Raw genomic sequence first — 24,368 nt, forward strand, 5'->3', positions numbered from 1 at the left:
GAGACAGATATGAAACTGATCCTAAAATTCATGTGGAAATGCAAGGGACCCAGAATAGACAAAACAACCTTGAAAAAGGAAGACAAAGTTGGAAGGACTCACACTTAATTCCAAAACTTATTACAAAGCTATAGTAATTAAGACTGTGATACTGTCATAAGGACGGACATAAAGATCAATGGAATAGAATTAAAAGTCAGAAATAAACCCATACATCTATGGTCAATTGATTTTCTAAAAAGGTGCCAAGACAACTCAAAGAGGAAAGAATAGTCTTGGCAACAAATGGTGGTGGGACAGTTGGATACCCATATACAAAATAATGAAATTGGATTCCCCCTTGCACTATACACACAAATTAACTCAAATTGGATCAGACCTAAATGTAAGAGCTAATACTATGAAACTCTTAGAGGCAAAATAGGAGTAAACCTTTGTGACCTTGGATTAGGTGATGGTTTCTTAGATATGACAACAAAAGCTCAAGCAACCAAGGAAAAAATAGACAAATTGGAGACCAGGTTTGTGGTAATTTGTTATAGTAGCCCTAGGAAACTTATACAGGCACGCAGGATGAGTGACACTGGGAAGTCATTACCACTTCTGCGCCTGGCAGGTCAGAGGAAGAAGCACTGTTAGCAGAGCCCCATGAGGGCTAAAGCCACGAAGAAGGGTCCATCAGACAGGAGCTCTGGTCCCTGAGGGATGCAGCTATGCCAGGAAAAGAGAAAGTGCTAGGAAAAGAGGAAGTGGGAGCTGAAATACCCTGGTCTCTCTCTCTCAACATCTCCCCTGTGCTTACCTCCCATTGGCTGATGCCAACATGAAGCCACAGGGCAAGAGAGCCTGTGTGATGTAGTCCATAGATCAGTCTCTGGGAAGAACACGGCCAAGGAAGATAGATCGGGATGGATGTGAGGAAGGGGTGACGACAAAAGGACAATAACCAGGTTGGTGGGTAAAGGGTGTATCAGCGTCTGTTCAGCTAAAAATAATAGAAACCCCACTGTAGTGCCTTAACCAAATAGGTATAATTTTTCTTGTGAAACTAGAAGTCTTGAAGTAAGCATTGGCTTAATTGCCTCAACCAGAAATGGCACGTCACTGTTGCTTGCGGTCTATTGGTCAGGTCTGGTCACATGGCCCGACCTAACTGTAAGGGACACTGGGAAACATTTTCTGTTTCTGTTTCCCCATCTCTTCTTCTTTACTGTCGGAGCTCATTTTCCACCATAGAAGCCAAAAAAAAAAAAAAAAAACCAGATATTCACCTTTCCTCCGAACTTCCTTGGCACCTGTGATGGAATGTGGCCCAATCTTGACCAATGGGACTAAGGAGAAACCTATGGAAGGTCTTCTCAAAAAAGTCTTCTCCACAATAAAAATAAACACCAAGAGGAAATGTTCCTATTTAGCCAAAAGTGTCATGTCCACTTGTGTTTCTCAAAATGTGGCAGCCATCTTGTGACCATGTGAGGACAAATTAACAAATTAACATCACAAGGCAGCAAGAGTCCGCGTCCTTGTTGACATAACCAAGCTGCTGAGCCAGTGATGCAGCTGCCCTTGCTCTGGGCGTCTTGTTCCGGGAAGTCATAAACGTCCTCACTGCTTACACCGCTCTTCATCGGGTGTTCTGTCACGTGTAGACAAAACCGTACAAGTGATGCATTTCTTTCCTACTGAAGCCAATTTGGTTTAGATTCTAGTACCAAAAAATAGAGACTCCTAACATGTGCCACCAGGTGGATTCAGAAAGTAGGAACTGTGCCTGAAACAGGAAAGCCTGAGGAGCACAGAGGGTCACACATGATAATCAGGAACAAAGAGTATTTCAAGATGATGAGGTGGAGAACAGTGTGGTGAGAAGAGCCGTGTGGACTCCGTCCTCTCTTCCTGGAGATGAAGCCTCTGGATCACCCTCCCAGAGACCATGGCACGACAATGAGGAACCGCAAGATGAGGTGTAGACAAAAGGGGGCGCTATCTGGTAACCAGGACTTGATGAACACCAGGCAGAGAGGGGCAATGCAGGAAAAGAATCAAAGGTGGGGCAGGAACCAAGACAATGGGTCCCCTAGTGGCGTGGACTCTCCTCCAGGCTGTAGCTGGTTACCAGCCTTTTTGCAAATCAAATGGGAAAACATGTACGTTCTCAGGTAGGAAAAAAAGTTTATAATGGTTCTGGCAACATCACCTCTCAGGAAGACAGCCAACTACAGGTGAGATCCTCCTGGTGAGATCTGATTTGGTGCCAGGAACTCTGGACTTGGTGGCCGTGTATGTCCAGCCACGGCTGAATTGGAGCATCAACAACGTGTTTTTTATGGCTGGCGTCATAAACATGTCACTTGCTGTTGTTCGATATTCGGTATGTCTCTCCAGGAAATCTCTGTGCCCCTACTCTGCCAGGCTTCCAGGCAAAGTGGGAAGTTAGTGAAAACTTTCAATGCCCTGGTTCTTTCATAGCTCCTGCTGTGCTGCCAATTACATGAATCTGAGATGAAAATCTGCCCCTTTTCCTGGTGCTTCATTTATTAATGAATGTTTACTGAGTGCCCACTATGTGCTGAGCCACGTGCTAGATACTGGAGCTAGAGTAGCAGAGACAACAGACAAGGTCCTGCACTCGTGGAGTTTATAGTTTTTGGAGAAAGTCAGACATCAAGAAAATGAAGACAGAGATGACTGTATAACTGCTGCTGTGTCGAGTGCTAGGAAGGAAAGGATGAGGACCCAGGCAAGAGTTTTGACCTCCGTGGCAGTCAAGGTCATTCAGCTGAGATGGAAAGAAGCACAAGAGGACAGTCAGGATAGGATGAAGGTAGGAAGGCAGCTGGGGCGTCAGAGCCCAAAGCCTGATGCTCGGTATTTGGGAACTGCTTTGTGCAAAGGTGAAAAAAAGATCACAGGTGTGTCAGAACAGACACTCTGAGAGTCTCCTGCTACAAAACAACTCGATCCTGTATGCACTATAATTTGTATGGCCCTGCTAGGCTCACAAAAAATAAAGGAAGTTTCTGCAGGAACATAAAAGAGAGCTAAAACTCGTGAAAAGGGAAAATGCCGGGAACTCGGGGTGGGAAACTGTGCCTGCGGCTGCAGGGGAGCTCGGAGGTGGCAGAGGCATAGGGCTGGACGGTGGCAGTTCAGTTCGAAGCCATCATGTGCCCATTAAACGTCAGGCTCTGCAGCATAAGCAAGATAGACAAGATCCCTGCTGTCCAGTGCAGACACCAGCGGGCAAGCTTATCAGGGAGAGAGACGATAAACAAGGAATAAATAAACAATTTCAGTTGGTGTATCATGAGGAAATTAAAAAGTGTGTTTTGGCCAAGAGTGATTAGGCAGTGAGGGGTCTAGGGGATTACTCTAGCTGGGGTCTGGGAAGGCCCCTCTGAAAAGCTGACATTTCAGTTAAGAACTAAATAATGAGAAGCAAACAGCCATTCAAAGTTCTGGGGGGGTAGAACTTTTCAGATCTAGAGACTTCTTTTTTTCCCTAGTATCTCCCCTAAGCCTAGACACTGATCCAAAAGCTTTTGAGAGGAAACTGAGCCCAGGATTGGGACACGCCTGCCTTTATTGTCAAGACCTCTGGGTCAGGGTGCCTGAGACACAAGACAATGCAGGAGGGAAGGGTATGCACAGCTCCTCAGCAATTCCCACCTGGGCACAGACAGCAAAGGAAGCACCTACATTGATGCAATTTGGCTAGAGAGCAGAGGGGCTGCTTGTACTCAGATATGCAACATGCATGCATGAACCCAGAGAAAGGTGTATACGGTCATCCCTCAGCATCCGAGGGGGGATTGGTTCCCGGACCCCCAAGAATACGAAAATCTGAGTTTGCTTAAGTCTCATGTAAAATGTCACAGCATTTGCAGATAACCTGCACTCATCTTATATACTTTGTCATCTCTAGATGACTTATGATACCTGATACAATGTATGCTACGTAAATAGCTTTAATACAATGTAAATGCTACGTAAACTGTTGCCAGTGCATGGCAATTTCAAGTTTTGCTTTTTGGAACTTTCCAGAAATAGCTGCATCTGCCCAGAGAAGCCGGCAGCCTTTAGAGGCATATTTTCCCGATCCTGATTTCTTTTCTTTTCTTTTCTGTTTTTAATTTTCTTGGCTGTGCCATGCGGCATGTCAGATCTTAGCTTCCCGACCAGGGATTGAACCTGCGCCCCTTGCATTGGAAACGCGGCGTCTTAACCGCTGGACCGCCAGGGAAGTCCCTCCCAATCCTGACTTCTGATATCTCGCCTCACTTGGTTTTACTATAATTAGATCAGGTGGCCTGAGAGCACAAGTATCACCATTTACAAAAAGTAATTTGTTTTAAAATAATTTCAAACCTATAGGCGTTTCAAGAAGAGTGCAGAGACTTGCCATTTGGTCAATTGTGTTTTTGTTTTGGTTTTTGTTTTGTTTTGGCTGCGTGGCTTGCGGGATCTTAGTTCCCTGACCAGAGATCGAACCTGTGCCCCCTGCAGTAGAAGCTCGGAGTCCTAACCACTGGGCCGCCAGGGAAGTCCCAGCTGTATGGTCAACTGTTAATGTTTCATTTATGCCCTCCTCCTCCTCTCAATATACTCATCACTATTCTTTTTTTCTTTTTTAAAAATTAACTTTAGCTATGCTATTTTGCCTCATAATAAGGATGTTAATAATGCTAAAAATTACTATTATTTTTATTACTAATGAATTTTCATGAATAATGTTTGCTAACATTTAAATATCCACGGTCTCGAAGCATAACTGAGACAATTTTCAAAAGTTTCCTTGGCGCAGAAAACGTATTTGGTTTATATATTAATACTGGTCTTAATTGTGTAAAAGAGCGCAAACGTTTACCTAAATACAGTCATTTCCTCATAAATAGAAATTCTCGTTATATTCATCTCACCCAAATCAGAAACATGGTATATATCAACTTCTTTTTAGTCTATTGTCCTATTATTTATTTATTATTATTATTTTTGCGGTACGCGGGCCTCTCCCCGTTATGGCCTCTCCCGCCATGGAGCACAGGCTCCGGGCGCACAGGTCCAGCGGCCATGGCTCACAGGCCCAGCCTCTCCGCGGCATGTGGGATCTTCCCGGACTGGGGCACGAACCCGCGTCCCCTGCATCGGCAGGCAGACTCTCAACCACTGTGCCACCAGGGAAGCCCTGTCCTATTATTTTTATACACAGAACCCTTTTAAAAACCAACATTTACACAACACATACCAAACATGACACTAAATGTATTTTAAGATATGAAGAGTAATGCATTTTAGCAAAGCTCTGAACATTGAAACTAGTGGTTGAAATTAATATTGAAAATATTGCAAAGAGGATGAAATTTTCATTACATTCTCGTACTCTTTGGGAACACTCATTCAGGTTGATAGGCTGGATCTCCAGTTTTAACCACACACACACTTCTTTAGCTGATTTGCTTTTCTGACCATGGAAGAATAGCACATTCTTTCCTTTCCTTCTGGGTAAAGCTATCAAGCATCGGAGGAGAGAGATCCTCTCTTGGACAAATGAAGCAGATGAGGCTATAGGCATAATTGTTCACCAGGCTTTACGGTAAAATAGTCTTGAGCTCATTTCTTACTAATTTAGGCACATTACTTAACTGTGTCAAGACTTAGTGCCCTTACCTCTAAAATGGGGACAATAATCTTGCATCAGAGAGTCGCTATAAAAATTAAATCAGTCAGTATTATCCTATATAAAGTTCTTAGCACAAACTGAGAAATACGTATATATTTAGCTTAAGTATTTTTGTTATTGTTAGTTTTGAAATATGAATGAAAACAGGCAAGGAGGGAAAATAAACATGTGAGGTGATTAAGAGGCTGTAATAGGAGTGGATAATTTGTGCTTGATACTGGTTGGAACCTAGCTTAGGAAAGTTGGTCTAAGGCATATTATAAAGGGTTTCAAATTAGAGCAGTTTTTTTCTTCTTTATTATTATTTATTGACCACCCCGTATGCAAATGGACAGTTTGCAACTTGATTTGATATATAGAACTTTGCATGCAGGTAAACGCACACCTTTCAAATATCCAGGGAAGCTTCATGAAAATGGATCAAAGGCAACAAAGAAAAGAAATTCTGCAAAGTAGAAAAGTGGCAAAAAATGAATCATGTTAGGAACACGTATTATTCTTTTTTTAATCTAAATTTTTGAAGTCTGACTTTTTCTATTTTATTCTCTGTAAATACTGTTTGTAATTAAATTTTAATTACCATTATTTGTTTTAAAATTTATTTATTTAAAAATTTGTTTAATTTCTATTTATTTTAAATTTAGATTAAAATAAATTTTTTAAATTTATTATTTAATTTAAAATTTACTTAATTTCTGCTTTTATCTTCATTGACTCCTACTTTCTAATTTCTGAAGGTTAATTTTGTTCTTTTATAATATCGTGAGTACATTTATTTAGCTTATTTTTAGTCTTCCTCATTTTGTTTTTCTTCCTTGTTTTAAAGTAAATTCATTCATGGTGTCAGTTTTCTTCTGGACACCTTAAATTTGAGAGGTAGTACTTTTAGTTCATTTTTTTCAAAATAGGCATCAATTTTAATTTATATTTTTCCTTCTTTTTTTTTTTTTGGCTAAGTGTCCTGGGGGTGTTGTTATAAAATTTTTTAAATTGTTGTTTAAAATGTTGTTTGTTTGCTTTTGTCATCATTTGAAATTAGCATCTAGTTTCACTGAATTTGGGTCAGAAAATACACGTTTTATTTTGGAATTTTTTTTGAAATTTGTAGAGACTTTTTTTCTTTTTTAAAAAGTTTCATTTAGGACTTCCCTGGTGGCGAAGTGGATAAGAATCCGCCTGCCAATGTAGGGAACGCGGGTTTGATCCCTGATCCGGGAAGATCCCACATACCGTGGAGCAACTAAGCCCGTGCACCACAACTACTGAGCCTGCGCTCTAGAGCCCACGAGCCACAACTACTGAGCCTGTGAGCCACAACTACTGAAGCCCGCGCGCCTAGAGCCTGTGCTCTGCAACAAGAGAAGCCACCGCAATGAGAAGCCTGCACACTGCAATGAAGAGTAGCCCCCGCTCGCCGCAACTAGAGAAAGCCGATGCGTGGCGACGGAGACCCAACGCAGCCAAAAGTAAATAAAATTAAATCTTAAAATAAATAAATAAATAATTCGATTTAATGAAACTAAAAAAGCAACACCCATTTCTCCCACTCCTCCACACCATGCCTCTGGTAACCACTTATCTGTTCTCTGTATCCATTAGCTGAAAATACATATATATGTATATATATTAGATTCCACATATAAGAGAGATCATATGGTATTTGTTTTCCTCTCTCTGACTTGTTTCACTTAACACCCTCGAGGTCTATCCATGCTGTCACAAGTGACATGATTTCGTTCTTTTTTATAACTGAATAATATTCCATTGTAAATATGTACTACGTTTTTTAAAATTCGTTCATCCATTGATGGATACTTAGATTGTTTTCATATCTTGGCTACTGTAAATAAAGCTGCAATGAACATAAGGGTGCATACATCTTTTTAATTTAGTGGGGTTTTTTCTTTGAATAAATACCCAGAAGCAGAAGTGGAATTTGGGAGCTGGACCACCTGCCTGCCTGACACTGAGGACACCATCACTGGTGGCAGGTGGCACACAGATTGTCTCTGGTAGAGGGTGGCAGTGCAATTGTTAAGTGAACCATCTGTACTTTGTCTATAGATCGATTTCCAAATCTGAAAATCAATGAGCAATGTTTTATTGGATTTCTGTGAATACTGTTTAATAAGGAGCTAGTGATCAATACAATTACTGGTTACATTTTTTTCTTACACTTTTGCTTTCTCCTACAGTTTCTGATTGCTTTCATTGCACCATTTGAAGAAATATATGGTCAATTTTTTCCACCTTCTTCATTCAGTCAACTATTCCACTGAAATTCCCCCTTTTATTCTGGAGATTTCCATCCCCAGCACCCTGTATCTGCCCACTTCAATTTGGATGAGCTGCAATTCCAGTCTTGCTGTACAGCTGTCACCATGAGGCTTCCCTTTCCTGCTTTCCTCTGTTAAATCCCTTGCTTTCTGGATTCCATGTTTAAAACCTTTCTTGGGGGCTTCCCTGGTGGTGCAGTGGTTGAGAGTCTGCCTGCCGATGCAGGGGACACGGGTTCGTGCCCCGGTCCGGGAGGATCCCACATGCCGCGGAGCCGCTAGGCCCGTGAGCCATGGCCGCTGAGCCTGCGCGTCCGGAGCCTGTGCTCCGCAACGGGAGAGGCCACAGCAGTGAGAGACCCACATACCGCAAAAAAAAAAAAAAAAAAAAAAAACTTTTTTGGGAATTCCCTGGCCAGCCAGTTGTTAGGACGGCCCTTTCACTGCCATGGGCCTGGGTTCGATTCCTGGTGGGGAAACTAAGATCCCACAAGTCATGCAGTACAGCCAAAAAACCAAAACAAACAAAACCAAAACCTTTCTTAGTTTATGCCCTGATTTTGTGGAGACACTTTCTTAGAAGAGTTGTAAAGGGGAAATTTTTATGAGTCTGAAAAATGTCTCTATTCTCTCCTTCCATTTGGTTGAAGATGATTCAACCAAATGGAAGGATGATTTGGCTGAACATAGAATTTTGAGTTGAAAATACTTTTTTTCATCAGGAATTTAAAGGCATTGCTCCGTTGTCTGCTTGAGATGGATTCTGATTCAATATCCACTCAACAAACATTCCAGGTGCTGCTCTAGGCATTGGAGATACAATGTTGAATAAGACAAAGACCCTACTCTCAGGGAGGAGATGGAAAATAAAAACAAGAAAAAAGACTTGGTAATGGTAAGTGCTATGAAGAATTTAAATAAGGCTAAGGGTATAAGTGCTCACTGGGAATGCTATTTTAGATATGATGGGCAGGGATGCCTTCTCAGAGAAGGTGACATTTGAGATGAGACTTGAATTGTGAGAACTAATGAGTCACGCAGAGATGCAGGGAAATCGTATTCTAGTCAGAGCCAATGGCAAAGGAAAGACTTCGAGGATAAAATGAGTCTGGCACATGTAGCTGGAGTATGGTACACAAGGGAGAAAATGCTGGAAAATGAGTTTGGTTCTGATTCTCATTACTTTGTAAGTGACCTATCTTGTTTTATCTCTAGAAGCATTCAGGATTGGTGGTGACTTGAAGATGGCCAGGAATTCTTTGATATTCCTCCCACTGAAGTAGGAGATCTGTGTCTCCTCCTCTTTAATCTGGGCTCTGTGACTCTCTGACCAATAAAATATAGCAGAAGTGACACTGGGCCTGTTTCTGGATTCAGACCTTAAGAGACTGGCAGCTTCTACTTCCTGTCTATTGGAACATTCACTCTTGGAATCCATCTGCCATGCTGTAAGGAAGCTCGAAACATGTGAAGAAGCCATATGTAGGCCACTGATGAGCTCCCAGCCAAAGCCTGTGTGACCTGCTAGCCATGGGAGTGAGCATTTTGAACACCCAGCCCCACTGAGCCTTTGGATAACTCTCGTTCTACCTGTTGTCTGACTGCAGCCACACAAGAGCCTTCCCCCAACATGAGGACGGGCTAGCTGAGCCCAGCCAACCCACAGGACTGTGTGAGATATTTTTAGTTATTGTACCAGGCACCTACTGGGTCCTTTCAATCTGGAGATTCACCTCCTTTCTCTTTGGGAAATATTCTTCTATTACTTCTTTGATACTTTCTTTCTTCCACTTTTTTGTTCCATGCCTGGATCTCCTGTTAATCAGGTGTGAGACTTCATCAATTGATTCTCTAAGCCTCTAATATGCTTTCATATTTTAAACCTTTCTTTAATTCTATTTTCTTAGATTTTTGTAAAGCTTACCTTCAACCTTCTATTGTTGTTGTTGTTTTCTCCAGAATACACTGGAGGTTTGGTTTTGGGTTTCGATTTTGCTTTTGTCTAGTTGATAGGCATCAGGGGAGGGGTGGGATGGGGTGGAAGAGTCAGCTTCACTTACACCTATTTTTTATTTTCAGCCCCAGTTCTGCTCCCTCCAACGTTCCTGGTTTCAGAGCCTCTCCTGGGTCTGCAGGGTCTTGTTGGGCGAAAGCCCCATCGCCCCCTCACCCCAGCTCTAGGCTGCTCAGCCCTGATTCCTCCAGGATCAGCCCTCCATCCACTTCCTGTTATCCACAAACATGGAGCCATCTCTTGTCCGCTGATGTGCCGGCCAGTTTGCTTTGTTATTGTCCCAACAAACTTGAAAACAAAAAACATTCCTTTGGGGCTTCCCTGGTGGCGCAGTGGTTGAGAGTCCGCCTGCCGATGCAGGGGACGCGGGTCCGGGAAGATCCCACGTGCCGCGGAGCGGCTGGGCCCGTGAGCCATGGCCACTGAGCCTGCGCGTCTGGAGCCTGTGCTCCGCAACGGGAGAGGCCACAGCAGTGAGAGGCCCGTGTACCACAAAAACAAACAAAAAACAAACAAAAAAAATTCCTTTGTGATCACTTTAATGAAGTCTCTTGAAGCAAGGAGTTAAATTTGCGTGTTCTGTTTGCTTCCTTAGCAGGAGTTTCTTTTTTGCCACGTAAGGAGATGATGAACCTTAAACATTATCTTTTTATTTTCATAAATCCACCTGTTTACTGTCATAATAAACATTACTTTGAATTTATTTTCCTTCCAGAATTTTTAAATAATCAGCAGTTCTAAGCATTGCCTGGGAAATGTTTTGTTTTCTTTGCATTCTCTGCCATATGCTAGTAATTTTCAGCAAGTCCGCATTTACATGAATTTGAATTGGGCAAATAAGTTATATGAAATAAAAATATTATAAAACCTTACTTTATAAGAAAATTTTGAAATATGTCAGATATCCTCAAATTAAAATTTTTTTTGCTTTTGTTGATTAAGTAATTCGTTTTTAGGTCAAGAATCATTTCAAAGCTGACTGGACAAATGGTAAAAACTGAACTGTCCCTATTGCCACACGGTGGCGCCACTTCCGCTGGTAAGCAGACAAGTCTGCAGTTTTTCATCAGGATGGTGGGAACCGCACTGTTCGCAGGCATTGGAACTTTGGCCTGTGATTTTAGTGTAATCGAAAGCCTTTTTTATATTTCAAGGCAAGTTCGCCAAAGCATGATACCTTGCTACTAATGTGAAGACTAAAAACTTGCTCTGGATTAATAATAACTAATATAATAATAAATTAATAATTAAATAAAAATAATAATAATTAATAAACTGGGAACAGAACTTAGATGTGATAGGAAACCATGCAGGCCAAAACAGCCCACGATGACAGGCCGGGAGGTTTGTTTAGAAGAAGGCATCCCGTACAATAATGGGAGGTGATGCTGAGAAAATTAAAAATAGTACTAAGATGAATATTAACCACAATAAATGTAGATCCAGGCCCTCTGAAACTATGCCCTTTACTTTTATGCTTGGTCTTATGGGAAAATTTGACAAATTATTTGAATGTTGAATTACACAAGAACTTCAGGAAAACATTATAAAATGTGATCACCCTGAACCATTCTATTCCTGAGTAAGGGTTTTCCGCTTTTAGAGGGTTTTTATATACATCGTCTTATTTGGGCCACGCTGGGCCTGTGGAGAAGGTGGGGTGTGGGACCGTTTTATACCTAATAAAATCGAGGCATGTGGCATTTGGACAATTGACCCAAGCCCTGGCTAGAAAGAAGATGAATCAGGACTAAACATCCAGGCTCCAGACCCCTTATTCAAAACTCACTCAGGTCCTTTGCTATTACAGGATTTTATCTATCGCAGAGCTCTGCCTTCTTAAAGAATATCCTTCCCAATCCGATCAAAATATTTAAATATGTGAAAAGTAGGAGTTATGGTCAATTGAATTCAGTGCTCTGACTAGTAGAATAATTTTGAAACTTAAATATTGCTAATGAAAATTAGGTCACCGTTCAAATTTTCTTTGAAAAATTACTATTCACATGAGATAAAATTCCTAGACCAGAAAAGGAAATATGTGAGAAGACAATCTTCCTCTTTCCCTCCCCCACCCCGCCCAGAGTCTCCCCCCTCCCTGGTCCATACCTCCCTGGAGGCAAGCACTGTCACTAGTTTCTCCTGTGAATTTCCAAAGAGTCATTAATTTGTATATCATGATATAGTATAGTATGACTTTCTCAGGACATAGAATTTATGTACTATACATAATGTATACACACGCAAATTTATACCCTTTTTTTTTAACACAAATGGTAGCATATTAGACACACTGTCCTGCACCTTAATTTTTCTCACTTAATGATGTATCTTGGAGAGTTTTCAGTGTTGGTACAAAAAGAGCTCCCCATCCTTTCTAAGAGTTGCTTAACTGGCCATTGTACGGCTGCTCGTTTAATTCATTAAATACTGATGGAGTTTTTAGGTAGCTTTGCCATTTAGAGTTGGCTTAACAGTCTTTGCTCATCTCCCCTTTCCCGAGGGAGCATACTGACGGTTTCAAAAAAGACAACTTGATTTTATGAGGTCCCTAGAATCTGATGATGACCTGTCCCCATTTACCAAAAGCACTTCTAATTTTATAGCTTTTTTCTTTCTTTTTTTTTTTTTAAGGCTGCTTTGTTTTGAAAAGTAGCCAAAATGTAGAACTGCCCCAAGTAAATTAAACTGCAGCCCGAGGCAGTAGAGACTGGCTTCAGATCCCAGATAAACTTAGCAAAACAGAGAGCTGCAGGCTCCCGGTACCTGCAAGCTTTCTGCCCCTTGTTGCCCTCCCTCTGGGCTGCAGAGGCTTCTGGAAAGCTGCCACCTGGCCTGGGTCAGATTGCTTACACACTGCTCCCTCCCAGGCCAGCGTTCCCAACCTTAAGCCGATGCACATTTATAGAACACTTTCATGTGATCCTGGGAAGACAGACCGCGGGCAGAGGGCAGTGCTGAAAAGTCGTAACCTCAGGAAGAGAGGGCCTTTCCCCCTTCTCCGCCCCTCATGCTAAGAGGATACTAGGTAAGTAAGCCTCAGATTGGTGGCTTTATTCCTTTGAGCAACATGTACTTTAAACTGGTTTGGCTACTGAGATTAGAGGGATAAATGCATTTGTTTCTTTCTTTTTTTTTACCTTATAAAGGGAAATTGAAGGCCCATCTGTGCTCTTTCTTTCCCCCCTTCTGATTGTCTCCTAAGCCACATAAACTGTATTTTTTCTTTCCAATAAGTTATTGGTTGCTTTTGGTAGGATAAGTCCCCATTAATCTAGACCTTCGTCTCTTCCCTTGTAAAATAAGTTTGGGGTTAGGTGGTTACTGAAATTTCTTCTGGCTTCTGTGATGATTCTGCCCATGGCAAACTTTTCAAGTATTTATGAGTCTGTGGAACGATGATTTAAGACAGCCCTAAGGGCCTAAGACAACAAGACTTTATGGCAAAAAGTTATTTTAAAACTGGCGATGCTGTTGATTTTGACATGTTTGCACAGTGTTTCTCTAGACTCACACAAGTACCTTTTCAGACCTCTTTCTGATGTCGTGCTTGCCAGCTTAAGCTGCCATGTGATCTCGACAAAAACTGAGTGTTTCTGCGTTTGACTTGGTGTCGGTTATAACCGAATCTTCAGATCACACTGAAGTAAGGCAGTGAGCTAAGCCTCGTGAGAGAATCCAGCAGTGAAGTTAAACACAGTGGAGTGTGAGTGTAAGTGACTATGTATGTGTGTGTGTGTCCTATTTCATAACATGTTCCGTGCAACAGAAATGCATACACTGAAATTCTTTATACCACTCACACCACATATAGTCTAGTGTGTAATAGCTGTGTTTGTGTGTATGGCGAGCGCAAAGCTCCTCCCGGTTTTAGCTGCTGCTCCCATACTGGCCCACCGTCCCTTCCAGTGGATACCTGTTGGCTCCCTGGGGTTTTTCCTGCTCTCACGTCCGGCTGACAGTGCCCTGTTGCTTCCCTCTGCCTCTTGCTGCACCGACGGCGAAAGCAGGTGGGTCTTGTTGTTGGTTGAGGTTCAGGGAAAACCTTATTATCCGGTTTCGTTGTGAGTGTCCATAGGTTTTCAGTTTTTCTATCCAATTGCTCTGTCTGTTTATAGGAGGGGATTTGGGAAGATCTTAAAACTCTGCTGCCGCCATCTTCCCAGAATTCTACTTGGCAGGTTTTTAATTGCAATCAGGGAGACCAGCTGGCTTCTGCAGGACCTCTAACCGGTAGTGATGAGGGTCTGGACTGGAAGCCAAGGGAATGGGGAGGAAGGGGACAAGGAAAGAGACAGCAGGAAGAAAGAACCCAGAGGGCTTGGTGAGTGTATATCGGAGAGACGAGAGGAATGAGGCAGAGGGAAAAATAAAAGATAACCATCCATTCCTCCAATTCATTCAGCAAACATTTAAGTGATCCCCATGTACCAGACCCTAGGAATAGTGGAGGGAAGGAGGGAATAGTTGTACACTCCAGTCACATAATCCAGGCCCTCATGGAGCCTCTGAGCTAGAGGAGAGGCAGAGACTAAGCAAGCAATCACCATGCAGTGCAGAATTACCGCGAGGGTCCCAGGGGATGCGGCTGAAAGAACACGATGCTCTCAGTGGAAATGGGAAAGTCAAGAGAGGGGCTGGCTTGAAGAAGAAAGATATCAAATGTGCATTTTAAGAGTTTGAGTGACTGTGCGTCATCCAAGTAGAGATATCCATCAGAGAGTTAAAAATGCGGTGGGGATAGGAGGGAGAACTCAGGGCTGGCGTCTGGATTTGGAGCGTTCTGCCTGGGCTCAGTGGAGGAAGCTATGGGAACCCATAGAATCTTCCTAGGGGAAGACCAGGCCGGGAGACCAAATCCCGAATCTCATGAAATGCCTTTACAAAGAGGGGAAGAGAAGCACCGGAGAAGTAAAAAGAGAACGAGATTTTGCAGCACCTTTTAGAAAAGTCCTAAGTGGAGAGAGTTTGTGACGAGGGTGGGGTGACAGTGTCAGGTGCTGTGGAAATGCTGGAGGATGAGGACTGCGAAGAGGCCAGAGTGTAAAGGTCACGGGCGACTTTTGAGTGTGGTTTCAATCAGGGAACACTTGGTTGCAAGAAACAGAAGCTCATTCAAAAAGAGAAGGTGGGGGGGGAGGGCTTCCCTGGTGGCGCAGTGGTTGAGAGTCCGCTTGCCAATGCAGGGGACACGGGTTCGAGCCCTGGTCTGGGAAGATCCCACATGCCGCGGGGCAACTGGGCCCGTGAGCCACAACTACTGAGCCTGCGCGTCTGGAGCACAGGCCGCGATAGTGAGAGGCCCACGCACCGCGATGAAGAGTGGCCCCCGCTTGCCACAACTAGAGAATGCCCTCGCACAGAAACGAAAGACACAACACAGCAAAAATAAATAAATTAATTAATAAACTCCTACCCCCAACATCTTCTTAAAAAAAATAAAAAAAAAAAGAGAAGGGGGGATTAGTTGAGAAGACACAGCTCCAGGTTGTAGCAACTCTTTTCACCCCTACTTCTCAGCTACCACCTGCTTCATTTTGGTCTGAGGGTGAACCAGTCTCTGCTGGGTTCCCAGTCCCCCTCCCCCCTCAGGTCAGCACACGCAGGCTCTGGGGGGTCTCTGGCACTGATCTAAGCCCCCATTCTTCATTACCTCGTGGCTTGTGGCTTCCCTCATTGACTTCAAAGCCCCTATCAAATAGCAAGAGAGAAAATCTGATTGGCCCAGCTTAAGCCAGAACCAAGCCCTAGTCCAATTAACAGTGTCTGGGAGGTGAGTTGGTGTGTGGTGGGCCAAGACCGCTCAGCCAGTGGAGGGTGGGAAGGAGGGGAGAATGATGGAAGAGTAGTTTTCACAGCAAAGGACAAAGGTAGGCCCTCGAAAGTTGCCTGCTTAAGTGTGTGATTTCACAGGAGTAGAGAAGTGAAAGCTGGGTGGCTGTGATGAGTGCTACCACCTGCAGGCAAGGATGTGGATTTAATGGGCCAAGGCATGCTGGGAGTGGCTGCAGGACAAATGCAATCGACCGGATTGTGGAGTATTGGCCAGCAGAAAACCAAACTCACTATGATATTCACCCTGGTCCGATGCTCTGATTCTTGAGGAGATCACAAGCCCAGGTGAGATTTGTCCATCTGAGCGCAAGAGGTCCCATCCCAACACCAAAGGCAGGGCGTGGGGAACAACACTCCACCTGGTGAAACAACAAAGGGGCAGCCAGACACCGACCAGGAAACTAACACAGGAAGACGACACGCTGTGGCTTGTCTGCACCCTTCGAGGATCACTGAACAACCCACAACCCTTGTCCTAGGGCTCTTAATTCAGCTGTGTTCAGAAGAGGTGGGTATCAGTGTGTTTTTATAATCCTAGCCTGGTAGGCAAGTTTGTGTGTGTGTTTCAGTCTCGGGAACTGCTCCTGTACAGCAGGGGCAACTCAGGATAGTTACCACTTTGCCAGCGTTTCCTAAATGTTAATGAAGATGTTTAAAATTGACAGAGTGGAGAGAGTCTCTGGGATGAGTGGGTGCTCTGAGTTTGTGACCTAAAAAGGGGAAATTCTGCTCCACACTCAAGCCAGGGAACAGCCTTGGCTGAGCTCTGTGCCAGAAGTGGTGCCAAAGAATTATAAAGAGATTAAACCCAGCAACTCAGGCTGATGCTGTTCTAGTAAAGAGAGCTAACTTTCTGTAGTCAAGCTGCTTCCATCTGTATAAAGTTCCAGAATGACTAAAATTGGTTGTGTCTCAGTGTTCTGGGGCTCCCAGGAAACGTCCAGGCTCTAGCAAGGACCAGCCATCCTCTGAGTAGTTGCCTTTGGTGCTGATCAAATCCTGAGTTGTAAGACTTAGACCATGAGAGATTATTTCATCCTGGTTGTGCTGCTTTTGTGTGAAAGGACTGTGAAGGGTTTGGATGTGGGTGAAGCTAGAGTGATCATTTATAAGTGGGGCCATGTTTCTCATTTTGAGGAGACATAATTTTGTAAGTGACTCTATGGGTTCAAAAAACATGGCTCTGGGAGTCCCCTGGCTGTCCAGTGGTTAGGACTCCACGCTTTCACTGCCAAGGGCCTGGGTTCGATCACTGGTCAGGGAACTAAGATCCCACAAGCCGCGTGGAGGGGCCAAAAAAAAAAAAAATTAAACCAAACCAAACCAAAAAACAAAAACAAAAAACAACCCATGGCTCTGTATTCACTCTGGTCACGCCTAAAACCATTCCTATGACTATGCTTCTGCTGAAACATATTCAGTGTCAAGTTAGGATCTGACAATGTTATTTTGCATCTCGTATTTCATAGCAAACAGATGAGACAATTCTTGAATCCCATCAGTTACAAGATTATCCTCTTATGTGTTCCAGTTCTTTGAAGAACGTTTGGTGAGGTTGTTGTTTGCATCACCTGGTGGGAGCGAAACTATTTGACATTTGTTGGGTGTGCTTCCCTCTCCCCCAATACCAGCACGCTTTACTGCCCCAGGACTGTCAAAAGATTGAGATGTTTTTGCAAATGCCTCCCTCTCATTTAACATAAACAAAGAGATTCAGGTGGACTTATCTTGGTCAACGTGTTTGAGGAAAATGACCCAACTACAGATGTGAACCTTGGAGAAACAACTAGATAGAGAAGGAACAATGCACACGGATGATTATTAGTACCAGAGCTTCTTGTTCGGGGGGCAGATCCTAGTAGTAGGAAGTTTAGGAAGTTTGGCAGATTTATCTTTTGGCAGATGTGTTTATACATAGCAAGGTCAGTCCTCAAGCCCAGGTTCTGGAAGCCAGGTAGTGATCAGATACACAATACTAGGAACCAACCCACCATGGATGGGAGAGAAGGGCTGAACTAGGACTTGGGAAAGAACACTAGGACTTAGAGGTCCATTGGAGGCACTGGGTCCACATTTGAAGTTCAACAAGGAAATTTGGTTTGGAAAATGCAAATCAAAAGTAGCCTAAATTACTGGCAGGTCAACTCGATGCATGCTTAGGAAGGGATGACCTGATTCCAAAGCTGACCATGGACAGGGCAGAGATTGGCTCAGCCAGGACTGGCTGGAGAACTGGAGTGGACCCCAGTAACACATGAAGGAGGAAGGATTTCTTTTCCTCCCTCCCACTCTCTCTCCTTGCCTTCCTTCACTTTTTATTATGGACTTTTCAAGGATGCACAAAGATAAGGAGAATATTATAAGAATCCTCATGTACCCATTACCAGTTTCAATAATTATCTACATCTGGACAATCTTATTTCATGTATTACTCTACTTTCCATTAATGTCTGCCCCTCCCCCAACAGTGATATTGTTTTCAAGCAAATCGTTCCATCATTTAATCAGTGATATTTAAGTATGTACCTCTAAATGATGAGGGCTCTTTTTAATATGTGTATAATGATAACATTATTATCATACCTAAAAAATAAACAATAATTCCTTAATATTAAAAATCCTGTCAGTATTCAGATATCACTGATTGTCTCATTTTTTAAGGTGGTTTATTTCAATCAGGATCCAAACAAGAACCATACATTTCTTTGGGTTGATACATCTCTTAAGGCACTTTTCTGTTCCACAACCCCCTGCCCCAGGTTTCCATAGTCCTCCTATATCGTCTGCTATATATGTCCTCCAGAATTTCCCTGTCTTCCACCATTATATCTCTCTCTATTTTTTGTCTTGCTTGTAAGAGTTATTTTTAAGTCCTTGTTTGCTACTTCCAACTTCTAGGACATCTACGTGTCTGCTTATGTTGATCATTCTCCCTCTTGATTATTCGTCCTGTTTTGCTGCTTCCTCACATACCTAGTTGTCTGTTATTGTGTATTGGGTATTGTAGTGAAATCTGTAGGCACTGGATTCTATCCTCTTCCTCTAAATAGTATTGTATTTTCTTCTACAGGCAGTTAAATTACTGGGAGATTGCCTTGATCATGTGGAGGCTTAGTTTTATACCTTGTTAAGGCAGGTCTATTTGGATTTAGCCCTTATTCCTAGGGCATAATCCTTAGTCCTGAAGTAAAGTCCTTATTCTCAAGGTGTGGTTCTTCCAGGGTTTCAAAGAGAAGCTTGAGGTATTTACCAAGCCCCTCTAACTCCGTGGGACTTGAACTCCAAACTACCTTCTCTGCACCGGGCAGCTGCTGAAGCCGCTTCTCAGAGCTTTCAGCTTCCAGCCATTCCTTTTTCTTGAGCTCCTTGGAGTGCACCCTGAGGATGTGCATTTTAGGAATCAACCAGAGACTTGAGGGGAATCTGTGTGCAAATTTTGGGGCTCCCCCTCTGTGGCTTCTTCCTTGAAGAGCTTGCCCCCTCAATTCCAGCTTCTCGGGCAGGCTCAAACTCCGTTTCTTCAACTTAGCAACAGTGCAGCTTTCTGCTTCAGTTTTGGCCCCCACTTATCAAATAGATTGGGGAGTGCCCCCATAGAAAAAGCGGGTTAAATATGCTCTTAAGTGTTTTTTAATCTCTAGACATAGAGATTCCTCTCTCTTTCTTGTACTATCTCCCTTTCCCTTGCAGTTATTTGTTGAGGAAATTGGGTCATCTTCCTGTAGGATTTCCCACTCTTTGGGTTTTGCTGACTGCATCCCTATGGCAACATTTCTCTATTCCCTATATTTCCTGTAAAGCGGTACTTAGCTCCTTAGATGCAGAGGCTTGATCAGACGCTTTTTTATTTTGTCAAGAATACTTCACAGGTGATGCTCTGTACATCCTACAACATCACACCAGGTGGCATATAATGTCTAGCTGTCTCTTTTTTTGCTATGTTAAGATTGATCAATGAGTTCAGATATTCTCATCCTTTATAAAGTTTCCCATCAGCTTTTCACTTAATGCTGTTTGCATGGAAGAATATCGCCTTACACTTATTATTTCATTAAGGTTTGGCAAATGGTGATTTTGGAATTCAATTACTCCTTCTTCATTTATTAATTGTGATTTCTCTATAAAGAAGTTTCTATCATCAACTATTTGGATGTCCTGAAATGCAGTTTGTCTGGAAAGTCAGGTTCTGTGCTTGATTATTTATATTTCTCGATTGCCTAGAATTCTTGAAAGGTGACCAGTGAGCTTTATTCAGGGAAGGAAGAGTATCATTATGAATTCATGGAAATTAACATATTTGATGTGTTTCAACTCATTGCAGTTGTTCTTTTTGATCAGTTCCCGGAAATCCCACTTGTTTGTAGTATGTTATTTTCTGAATGTGGTGCTAGAGTTTGTTTGCTAGTATTTTTTAAACAATTTTTTGCAACAATATTCATGAGTAATATTGATATGCAGCACTCCTGCAGTGATCCATTTTTTATCAGGTTTAGGAATGAGTTTATTATTCATAAAAAAAATTAAGAGTTTTTTATTTGCATTTACAATGCCTTGGAGTAATTTATAGAGCATTGGGACTCTCTGATCTTTGAAGGTTTGGTAGAATTCCTCTGTGAAATCAACTAGCCTGGTGCTTTTTTGTGGTATTGTTCTTTATAAATTTGTTGTTTTGTATGGAAATTGGTATGTTTAAGTTTTCTAACTCTAATGAAGTCAATTTGGTAACCTGAATTTCCCTAGGAAATTATCCATTTCATGCATTTTTCATTCGCAAAGAGGTCTGCAAAGCAGTCTCACAATTTTAAAAATTTCTTCTGTTACAATGGTTATTTCCCTCCTGTCATTTTTTGTTTTGTATATTCATGCTTTCTCCCTTTTCTTCTTGATCAAGTTAGCTAGTAATTTTTCTGTTTCATTAATTTCTTTTTGTTTATTTATTTTTTTGCGGTACACGGGCCTCTCACTGTTGTGGCCTCTCCCGTTGCGGAGCACAGGCTCTGGACGCGCAGGCTCAGTGGCCATGGCTCACGTGCCCAGCCGCTCCGCGGCATGTGGGATCTTCCCGGACCAGGGCACAAACCCACGTCCCCTGCATCGGCAAGCGGACTCTCAACCACTGAGCCACCAGGGAAGCCCTGTTTCATTAATTACTTAAAAAACTATGATTTTCATTTGTTCATTAGGTTGTTCATTTTTCTATTCTTTACCTCATTGATTTCTACTTTTGTCTGTATTATTTTCTTCTTTGTACTTTCCTTAGTTTATTTTGCTTTTCCTTTCCTAGTTTTTTGACTTGGAAATTTAATTTGTTATTTCCCTCATTTTATTTTCACTGATAAATATGTTTAGTGCAATGAATTTTCCTCTGACCCCTGCTTTAAATACATCCCTGTTTTCTTACTTAAACTTTCACTCTCTGGTATATCAAGACTCAACACCCCCCACCCAATAGCCTTTAATGCCCACCTCTTACCTATAGCAATGAGCTTGTTCTAGTTTCCTCTTTCCCCCTCTGTCTTCTTCAGTTTTTTAGATGCATTACTTCTACTTTGTTAAATCAAATAACGTTTGTACATTAGTCTTCCATCCTTGCCCTTCCATCTTTGTTTTAGTCTTAGATGTATATTTAATTTTTTTTTTTTTTTTTTTAGCCATGCTGCGAGGCATGTGCGATCTTAGTTCCCCGATGGGGATCGAACCTGGGCTCCCTGCAGTGGAAGCACTGATTCCTAACCACTGGACTGCAGGGAAGTCCCTATTTACGTATTTTTAAATCCTTATTATCAGTCCTTTTGCTAAAGTTTTCCCAGTCATCACTGGGTTAGATGAAATATACATCATCTAGGAGATACCCTGGAATGGAATCTGATGGAAATAGAATTCAATAAGTTATTACATGTTGAAAATCATTTTCCTCTAGCCTTGATATATGAAGAGCAGCTTGGCTGAATATAAAATCCTTCATCCACACTGTAGTTCACTGGGTTTTTTAAAATGCTACTCCATTGTTACTTTGCTTTGTGTATTGATTTTTTAAAATATGATACGAATCTTATTCTTTTGGCATTGTAAGTTATTTGATATTTCTCTCTGGAGGCCATGAGAGTTTTATCTTTTATCTTTGAAATCTAATAGTTTTACCAGGATATGTCTTGGAATTGATTGTTCTGGGTATATTTTCCCAAGTATTTAGTGAGTCCTTTCAGTGTGTAGATTTGGGTATTTTCCTATTTCTGGAAAGTTTTCGTGGTTAAAAGTTCGAAGTATTAGCTCTGCTCAATTTTTTTGTTTTTATATCAAGGACTCCAATAATAGGGATATTATTCCCTCTTTGTCTCCCATTTCCATATTTTCTCTCTGACCCTATTTGCTTTCTTATGTCATTTCTCATTCTCTTCATCATTTTCCTGATTTTCTTCAATACCCTCTATTAAATTTTTATTTGAATCTCTTCTCTCTTGGGTGCCTTGTGACTTATTTATTTCGGAGGTAATTTAACTGTTTTCTATTTCTTTCCTGAGTCCAATCAACAGTCTTTTCATTTCTCCCTGATTTTTGTTCATTGCGTTTTTGAATTTCTGATTCGAGGTGTTTTACATATGCTTGAATGCTTATTTAAGAATATTTAATTCTGTTTAGTGTATTGACTTATAATTTAGTTCTACTTAGCTTTTTGATGGTGTGGGAAAGATTTTCCCCAGGTGATGTGTATAAAATGTTGTCTCCTGATTTATTTGTTTTTGAAATAGCCCTGTATAGATTTGTTGACCTTCCTCTTGTCCATTTTTATAGCATCGGGATGCTCTGCAGTATTCCTGGGTTAATAGTGCCCTGTTCTATCTGTAGAGAGTCCATGTTTGGTGGGATAGGGTTGGGGAGTTTTTGTGAGTTCTCTGATTTTGTGGTTCTCTTTTTCTTGTCAGGCTCTAAATTTTCTCTTTTTCATTCTTTTCCCCATTCAATACCCAGTTGCCATAGAGTGCTTCTCCTGTGGTTTTTGCTTTTTTTTTTTTTTTTCCTGCCCCAGAGCAGTGCATTTTGAAGTGCAATGAATCATACCTGTCTCTTTAGATGTCCTGTGCTTTGAGGCCCTTCCCCTGTAGTCCAGGCTCTGACCTGCTCAGGCACGTTTTTTGGGTATTTTCTGATTTAAGGTGGACTTAATCATTCTGACGATAATTTCAGATCAACTTAAGCTTCCTTCTTCTGTCTTCTCTACCGTTTTTCTAGTATCAATGAAAATGCTAATCAGTAGTCAATCTGAGAAAGAAATGGAAAATTTTGTTCCAGTCACGCTGAGGATTATAAGCTGGGAGACAGTCTCTCAGAGAGCTCTGAGAACTGTTCCAAAGAGGTAAAGGAGGAGGCCAACATATATGTGATTTTGGAGAAGGAGGTATGTGCAATCAGGCACACATTTCAGTGGAATTTTGCTGCTAGCCAGAGAAGCAGACATCTTAGTTAATGGTTTTAGTGCTTTTCTAAGTATGGGAAGATGCAAGAATCCAGGCTCATAAAAAATTTCTCCTGAAAATATCTAACTATTTTCTGTTCTGTCAGTTTTCCCAGAGCACAGAGGGCTTCATCCTGATCTTTGCCCTGAATTCCTTTCAGGGTGTGTTGTACGTAGGTCAGTGACTGAGGTTTTAATGATTCTTGTAGAACTGGACGGTGGGCAATGTTTCTTATTTTATAATCCCTTCCCTTTTGGAAGCACCTTAATGCCTCCCAAATTAGGCATTTCGTGACTAATTTGTCCCACTGCACTAGGAATGCTCATTCCTAGGTCAGGCGAGGATTTTGTTGACAGGCCACTCAATTCTCTATTACTGGACTGGGCCCTTTTAACAGTAGCCAGAAACCTCTGGGTCGCCTGTCCTACTAGTCCAGGAAACGGTTCCCTCTTGTTGCCTCTTCCCATATCTAGAAGTTAGACTATTACAACCGTTGGTCTTATAGAGCTATATATTCGACCATTTGTTTCAATTCGCCAAATCATCGTTAATCTTATCTGAGGTTCAGTCACACGTTTGGTAAAGCAAGAAACAATAATCTTGTAAAATAGGCAGAATACAAGTAATATAGCTAGTGACATTAATAAGGTCCTAACTAAGTATTTAAGATAAGAACTTCCATTAGGTGTGGCCCAGTACCTCCCCAGGAACTCTGACCAGTCTGTTCTGCACCAATCTCTATCTTTAAGGGAAATGATATATCGCATTGTACATAAAGTTCACCAAAGATGTCTACACGTACAAGGCCAGTGGTGGGTCATTGTAACCCTTTACAGGATTGACAAAGGGATGTTATCTTCTAAGGAGTTACATGGCTGGCGCCAGAAAGAGAAAAATTGATCTTTATGGTTGAGCAGGTATTTCTGCCATTGTGGGGTGAGGGTCTGCTTAAGGCATAATGCAGATATACTATGCACACCAGAGGGGAGGCAGGAGGCCCAAACAGACAGAGAAATTTTTATGTTTAAATTTTTCTTATCTTGGCTTAAAAGCTGAATTTTTATTTCTTCACTAGGTTACTAGGTCTGTCTGCGCTTTTCACAAAGCTC

Source organism: Delphinapterus leucas, chromosome 16 (assembly GCF_059928025.1).
Source record: "Delphinapterus leucas isolate spDelLeu-1000000601 "Yukka" chromosome 16, BTC_Dleu_Yukka2, whole genome shotgun sequence".
Taxonomy (NCBI): domain Eukaryota; kingdom Metazoa; phylum Chordata; class Mammalia; order Artiodactyla; family Monodontidae; genus Delphinapterus; species Delphinapterus leucas.